The sequence below is a fragment of the Lepidochelys kempii genome, chromosome 10 (assembly GCF_965140265.1).
Source record: "Lepidochelys kempii isolate rLepKem1 chromosome 10, rLepKem1.hap2, whole genome shotgun sequence".
Lineage (NCBI taxonomy): Eukaryota > Metazoa > Chordata > Testudines > Cheloniidae > Lepidochelys > Lepidochelys kempii.
In genome coordinates this window covers 41,048,677-41,056,850 of record NC_133265.1, presented here as the reverse complement: position 1 = coordinate 41,056,850, position 8,174 = coordinate 41,048,677, and the positions used below count along the sequence as shown (strand labels likewise).

At 53.5% G+C, this 8,174-nt stretch overlaps 1 long non-coding RNA gene across 1 annotated transcript; it reads left to right on the top strand.

The window, feature by feature from the left end:
• The first annotated feature begins 5,253 nt into the window (after positions 1 to 5,253).
• Positions 5,254 to 6,681, top strand: LOC140917902 (uncharacterized). Its single transcript, XR_012161034.1, has 3 exons — positions 5,254 to 5,334; positions 5,483 to 5,583; positions 6,032 to 6,681. It is a non-coding gene; the product is annotated as an uncharacterized lncRNA (long non-coding RNA).
• Positions 6,682 to 8,174: the final 1,493 nt, after the last annotated feature.

Genomic DNA, 8,174 nt, shown 5'->3' with positions numbered 1-8,174 from the left:
TCGACCTAAAGTCCTAGTGTAGACCAGGGCTCTGTGTAGCCAAGCACATGGTGAAGTGTTATTTTATGGTATAGCACAGCTGATGTGATGTTTTCACAATGAAACCTGAAACCCAAAAAGGAAACTCACCTGTTCTTAGGTTTTGTTGCAGACCTGAGCCTTAGACCAGAATGACTGAAATTTCATGAAGGTTTCTGAACACGGGACCAGCTGGGGTAACAAATCCACAGCTTCTTAAGGGTGCAGCATAAACCTAGGTGATGTCCAGCCATTTCAAATGAGCATTTTCATGTATTTGTACCCAAACCTCAACTGGTGCAAACCCCAAATGAACACAATATTTGCACAAATCCCCCCAACTAAAAAAAGCCATCTCCACCCAGCCCTGAATCAGATGTTTGCTATAGTAGCAGGTTATTGTGAGCTTCCCATGTGCCCCCTCATGACCTCAGGGTGGTCCCGCAAGTAGTCCCTGCCTTAGTTTCTCCCTTCAACAGGCTTTTTCAATAATCCAGATCATTTTGTCCATTCTCACCCCTTTTTGGGTGCTGGTTTATTCAAATAACAGACATCCAAAATAAAGTTCTCAAGTTCATCCACTCACCCCCTTACCAGGTCACTCCAAGGCCTTTGCTGCCTGTAGCCCCACTCCCTGAGCCCCAGGGCTGTCTGCTGGAGCCTACTCTCCCTGCAGATCTCTGAGCACATCCCTGATGGCTCAGGGTTCTCCCAGCAGCATCTATCATCTCTCTCACCACTCTATGGGCTCCCTGGGGAGTCCCTCTGCCGCTTCCTTCTGCTCTTTAGGGGGCATCATCTGATCCCTGCTCAGGCGTGTCTAGTTAGCAACTAGGGTTGGCTACCATCTGGCCTTTAAAAGGCAAGCCAGCCTATTACATGAGTGAATGCTGGTCTCTGCACTAGTGCCAATCCAGTTCAAGGATGGATCGCATAGGGAAGTAGCTAGATGGTTCTTCTAACACTAAGCCATTGGTTCCCATTCAATACTACGATGGTAGTACCTGAAAATTACCCGATTAGGTGTCTGTCTGTCTGTTCAGTGATGTAGATAAAGTGGATTGGTAGATCTCAAACTCAGTTCCTAGCAGACAAGTGTCCATATCACATAAATACATCCCTACATCTGGCTCCACTGCTGGCAGTCTCTGCAGAGAGCCCAAGGGCTGAAATCACCAGCCAAACACTCATTGACCTCCATGGGAGCAGGATTGGGCCCATGCGCATTTAGGGGTGTGCACAGATTATTTTGAAAGGGCAGGAGCTGTGGGCAGCAGAGAACTGTAATTTAGAGGACACTGTATTATAGCTGATGCTCTGGGGCCCAGAGTGATCATCTACCTGGAGATCCCTCCTGCCCCCTTGCCTGTGCCAGGCAAGTGACCTGTGAAAGCAGCTCCCTGCCAGTGGTCATTTGTTCCGCTAGCCAGATGGAAAGAACAGCAGATCCGCAGGCGAGTGACTGCACCGGGCAGCAGGCACAACTCCTCGATGCTGACATCCCCACCAGTGGTTCTGTGGCCCCAAGACCATGACAGGTCTGGGGGAACCTCACAGGGATTGAGAGTTCAGCAGAAGGGTTGGAGAGTTTGGCTGCTCATCCAGGCCTAATCCAGGCTCAGCCCAGTTGGTTGATGATGTCCCAGCTGCCACAGGAATGGCCTCTAGAGCCGGGCTCTACCTGCACCTGAGATGGGTGCTCAATGGTCCCGGAGAGGGAGCTAAGAGCCCACCCCACACTTTGACTGACAGGCATAAGGGACAGTCAGGTTTGCAGTCTCTGCACACACAGCAGCTGCCCCCTCCCTACTCCACTGGGAGCACAGTGCACCCCCCAGGGAGGGGGATGGGCAGGGGAGTGATAAGGCCATGGCTCTGCCCCCCAGCACCAGCCCATGGATCTTGCTGGCTGCCTGGATTCGTAGGGAGCAGGTGATGTGCCTCAGAGGCGCACAGGGGCAGCATGGCTCTGGCCTCTACAGTCTTGGAAGCACAAGCTGTTGGGGGCAGGGCCCTCTGCAGTGTGGGACTCGTATCAGGCCCCAGGTCTCTCTCTGTGACCAGCACAGCCTGTTGGTGCATCACAAATCAACTCCGTAATAAGAGCCCTAACCCAGCTCCCTTGTGGAAGAGCCCTCTCCAGTGCACTAGGGGCCTTGAGCTATGGCAATAACCTTTACTGGGGAGCGAGAGCCTTCCTGTAGCTCTGTGGAGCCACCTTAACACCAGGCTTAGTGTTCATCCGGGCAGAGTTCCACTGGGCAGCGTCCGCTGGCTCCCTCAGCAGCTTTGAGGAGCAGTGGGCGCTGTCCGGGGTTCTCTGCTCGGTGTCCCCATCCAGTATCCTTATTTTGAACCTTTGACCCTCACTCTGGTCCCTGTTTTTTATTAGTTGTCCCCCCAGATCAGTTGGTCTCTGGGTCCAGTGGTCCCTCCCGCTAGGCTGGGGGAGGGGCCTTTAGCAGTGGGTGGGCTTGCGCCCACACACTTCCCAGGTTTTCCAATACGACCAGGCTTAGTGTTCAACTTTCTAATGGCTACAAAACCAAATATCCTAGCCTCACTCATTCCCCAAGGCCCTGCCCCTGGCTCACTACATTCCCCCTCCCTCGGTGGCTGGCTCTCCCCCACCCTTACTCACTTTCACTGGGCTGGGGCAGGGGGTTGGGGTGTGGGAGGAGGTGAGGGCTCTAACTGGGGCTGTGGGGTGGGGCCAGAAATGAGGGGTTCAGGGTGTGTGTGTGGCTCTGGGCTGGGGCAGGGGGTGAGGGCTCAGTCTGGGGGTGTAGGCTCTTGGGTGAGGCTGAGGATGAGGGTTTGGGGTGCAGGAGAGGACTCCAGGCTGGGGGATGGTGCAGAGGTGTTCAGGGTGTGGGAAGGGGCTCCAGGCTGGGGCAGGGGGGTTGAGGTGTGGGAGGAGGGTGAGGGCGCTGGCTAGGGGTGTGGGCTCTGGGGTGGATCCAGGGATGAGGGGTTTGGGGTGAAGGAGGGGACTCCAGGCTGGGGCAGGCAGTTGGGGTGCATGAGGGCTCCGGCTGGGGTGTGGGCTCTAGAGTGGGGCTGAGGATGAGGGGTTTAGGGTGCAGGAGGGGGCTGAGGCAGGGGGTTGGGTTGCGGGAGAAGGTTTGGGGTGCAGGGTCCCAGTGGTGCTTACCGCGGCTCCTGGGAAGCGGCCGCCAGGTCCCTGCAGCCCCTAGATGCATGGGTGGCCAGGGAGGCGCCGCAGACTGCCCTCGCGCCTGCAGGCATTGCCCCTGCAACTCCCATTGGTTGTGGTTCCCAGCCAATGGGAGCTGTGGAGCTGGCACTCAGGGTGGGGGCAGCGCGCAGAGTCTCCCTGGCCACCAATGTATCTAGGGGCTGCAGGGACCTGGCGGCTGCTTCCAGAAGCCACGCAGAACTAGGGCAAGCGGGGAACCTGCCTTAGCCCCAGGCCCCCGCTGCACCACCAACCAGACTTCTAACAGTCCAGTTGGCCGTGCCAATATGAACCGCCAGGTCCCTTCTCAACTGGGCATTCCAGTCGAAACCCAGTATGTGGGGGTACTGCTGGGGCAGAACCCCAAAGTAAAGAGGCACTGTGGTCCATAGGCAGATGAAACACTGCCAGCAGAGAGCACTTCAGAGCTGGAGTTCAGCTAATTCTCAAGATGACCAGCAGGAGGCGCTGCACCCATAAGTCCTGACCTCGCTACAGTGCTACACACAGCGTCACTCTTGCATTCCTAAAGACCTACTTTCTGTCTATCCTCCATGCTGCTCTCCAGCTCACTTTTCCTGCCTCTGCACTTCCTGATAGAGGCAGGTTGTGTCCACAGTGTTGTGCTACTGTGGCCCTCTAGATCACCATTGCAAAAGTGAGGTAATAGTGGATGTGGAGGTGGATGGTGGATGTGACCTGCAGGCTACAAGGCGAACTACAGGGCAGACTCAAGCAGGGATCAGATTCAAAAGCCTCCTGAGTTTATTCCTGCCATTCTCCCCCCCTCCCCCCCACCGGGGTCAGGAAAGGGGTTTCCTGCACTAGTCTCATTAGGCACCTCAAGCATCGACTTGGGTTGCCAACCCTCCAGGATTGGCCTGGAATCTCCAGGAATTAATAATTATGCCATGTGATGAAATCTCCAGGAATATATCCAACCAAAATTTGCAACCCTGAGCCTTGCCAAGTAAGTACAGCCCACCCATTACTCTCTTTATAATAAACCACAGGAAGAGTCCTAGGATGGAAAAAAACCCTATGGTCCTCTGCCCTTTCCTCCAGCAGTCTCTTGCAGTGGGCAGCCCCTGCAGAAAGGTCATCTTTCTCCATAGCCAGTCTGCTTTTTAAGTGGCCCATTCATTACCTGTCAGCTCATCAACCCTTGCTGGCTCAGGCCCTGTCTACACTGGTAAGTTTTTGCACAATAAAGCAGCTTTCTGTGCTATAACTTCTGAGGTCTACACATTGCCAAGCCACTTAGTGCGCAGAAACTGAACAGTTGCAGCGCTGTAAAAAAACCCACCCCAATGAGAGGCGTACGGCTTTTACCGTGCCGCGGTGCCAATGTAGACACCCTGGTCAATTACAGCGCTGTGATTGGCCTCTGGGAGGTGTCCCACAATGCCTGTTCTTGCCTCTCTGTTCATCGGTTTGAACTCTACTGCCCTGCCCTCAGGTGACCAACCGTCATCCCCACCCCATAAATTCCTTTGGAATTTTGAAAGTCCCCTTCCTGTTTGTTCGGTGATGCATGCGGTGGTCTCAACGCATCTTTCCAGGTGGCCATGCCTGCTCCATGCACCAGGCGATCCCCGCTTGGAGCAACGCCGAGTTGCTGGACCTCATCGGCATTTTGGGAGAGGAGGCTGTCTAGTCCTAGCTGTGCTCCAGCCATAGGAATTATGATACCTACGGACGGATTTCATGATGCATGACAGAAAGGGGCCATGAGCGGGACACAGTGCAGTGCAGGGTCAAAGTGAAAGAGCTGTGGAATGCCTGCCACAAGGCACACGAGGCAAATTGCCGCTCTGATGATGCACCCATGAGCTGCTGGTTCTACAAAGAGCTGGACGCGATACTCGGTGGTGACCTCACCTCCACGCTGAAGGCCATTGTGGATACTTCGGCTGCTTGCATGCCAGTAGAGAGTGGACTGAGCCAGGAGGAGGAAATCTTGGACTAGGATGTGGAGGGGGAGGGGGACCCAGAGGCAGAGGATGACTTGGAGGTCAGAGATGCATGCAGCCAGGAGCTCTTTTCTATCCCGGAGGAAGCTAGCCAGTCACAGCTGTCGGATCTTGGTGAAGCGCAAACAGGAGAGGAGGCCCCTGGTAAGTGGATTTGATTTTGGGAATTGCTGAGGCGAGTTGTTGGGGGCAGGAGGGTTGCAGAAAGCAGGCTTGTCTCTGTATGATGCACGTACCACATGCCTAGTCTGAGAGGCGGAACAGGCTGTTGATTGACTCCCTCACTTCACAGGAATCTGCGTCAGAGATCTCCAGGAAACTCTCATGGAGATACTGGGCAATCCACTGCCGTGGGTTCTTTGGCAGAGCGGCTTTGTTTCTTGCCCATTAACGGTAACTTTCCCGTGCCACTGTGCTATCACAGGGGGTGGGGGTGGGGGAACAATTGCTGCACACAGGCGAGCCGCATAAGAGCCAGAGTGGAAGCTGCAGTCTTGGAGAAGACCCTTCTTTGATTCCCTGCTCACCCTCAGCAGTGAGATATCTTCCATAGTGATCACATTCTGTGGAAAATGTGGGGACAGGAATGATTATCAGGCGCCCCCCCAACAGTGCCCAAAAGCCACATGCCCAGTGTACAGCAGGGTCCGGGAACAGTGATTTACCCTGCCCCTGCAGCTACTCACCATTTTGGGGGTCTTATGGCTCATGTGTGCTTGCCTGGGGTCAGCCAGTTAGTGACAGGTATGTGAATACTGGCTGTGTTTTAAATCACCAAATCAGTGTTGTGTGTATTGCAAACAATACTGCTTCTGTAAAATGTTGCGTTTAAACTTCACAGAGATGACCTTGGGAGCCCAGCCTCCCTCTTTGTTATCGCTGGCTGAATGGCTGCTCAGAATTAGAAAGCGGCCATGAAGAACTAAGGAGGACTTTCTGCGTGAGGTTATCAAACACTCAGTGTCCGAAGAACAGGAATTGAAGGAGTGGCGGGACAGCCAGAAGAGAGACCGAAAGGAGAACGCAGCACGCCAAAATGAAGCCACAGAGCGGCTCTTAAATGTTATGGAGCGCCAAGCAGATACACTCCAGGTGATACTAGCACTGCAAACTGAGCAACTCTGTGCCCACCCTCCCCTGCAGCCACTGTCACAAAACTCTTTGTCGCAGCGCCCCCCGCCCCCCCTCCCCCCAACACTGCCAACACACTCTGATCAATCTCCTGGCTCCCCTCTGTACTCACAGCATTCCACTCCTCCCCCGTCACAGTCCAGCACTGCAGATTCCCAATACCTACTGCACTCAACAAGCATCCCTTTGCAGTTTGGCCCTGCTGAAGTACAGTACCTGCTGCATTGTATTCTAAAGGAGAAGGTTGGATATGATCCCTGGACATACACAAATCTTTAGCCGTTCTGGGACCCCACCTCTTCCTGGGACCTTCCCTTCCCCCACCCCCTCAGTGCTGATGTGTTTTTTTGTTTGACTCTCTCTTCTGGTTGTTGTTTTTTAATAAAATAATAGTGTTGGTTTGAAAGCAATCTTTATTCTATTAATTGAAAGCAAAAAGAGCCTTGCAAAGCAACAGACAATTATGTTAAACCTTCATATTGCATCGTCTGCACCAATCACAATCACCTCCTAGCATTACAAGCACTGCACTCCCGAGCATAGCAACAAATATTAGTGGCTTTCAGCTTCAAATTTCTGCCTCACGGCATCATTCTTGTGTCCTTGAGCTGCAGGGCTGGGGCGAGCTCATCACACAGTCCCATGAATGTGGCTTTCCTCATCCAAAAGTTCTGCAGCCACTGCTCGTCATCCCAGACGTGCATGACGTTGTGATCCCACCATTCAGTGCTTGTTTCCCGAGCCCAAAAGGGACATTCCACTGTGGTCAGCACCTCTGTGAATCCCACAAGCAATCTCGTGTTGTAGCTAGTACACATGGTGAGATCAATGTCACACTCCTCTTGCCTTTGTAGTTTAAGGAATAACTCCACTGCCACTCGTGACATGTTGGTCAGAGCGAGCAGCATACTTGTTGGGAACACTGGGGCATGGCCACTAGGTAACTCGAGGGGATAAAAGACCACAAGTCGGGTAACAAACCACTCAAGCTGTTGTTCAGCCTCTCGGCACTGGGTGCCGGCAACATACTGGTCAACAGTTCGGGATCCATTTCTGCAGACCGAAGAGGCAGAGTTCACAAACTGTTGAAAGATGGCACCAAATGCGGAAGGAAGCACAGGGATTGCTGGGATGCGAAGCAATGCATCATGGGGCATTGTGACAGGACCCAGGATGCCCCGCGATCCCCTCTGTCTTCCCACAACTCTTAGCGGCAGAAGAGGAAGAGATGATCTGTGGGATAGCTGCCCGGAGTGCACTCCTCCGAATACCGCTGAAAATGCCACAAGTGTGAACATGCTATTGCGCAGGCAGCTGACAGTGTGAACACACAACAGCGGTTTCCCTTCGGTGCTCTCTGATTGTCGCTGTAACTCCTGGCACTGTAACTCTGCCAGTGTAGACATACCCTCAGTGTGGGACTGCTCTACACCTCCCAACCCTACTGGCTCAGTTTGTATTCCGTCCTCTAGGACTTTCCAGCTAGGCAGGCAGGGTCTGAGGGATAGCTCAGTGTTTTGAGCATTGGCCTGCTAAACCCAGGGTTGTGAGTTCAATCCTTGAGGGGGCCATTTAGGGATCTGGGGCAAAAATTGGGGATTGGTCCTGCTTCAAGCAGGGGGTTGGACTAGATGACCTCCTGAGGTCCCTTCCAACCCTAACCTTCTATGATTCTATTTTGCATGAAAGAAAAGGAAGGCGACAAAGCCACTCTGAGGCCAGAGATGCAAATGAGTGATGATCAGTCTTCTCCCTGTCTTAGCTCTTCTGTTCAAGTGGCTAGGGAAGGCGCCAGGTGAGAAGTTGGCTGGGTGACTGACTGCAGAGTTGCTTAAAGAGCAGGCTGCACTAGG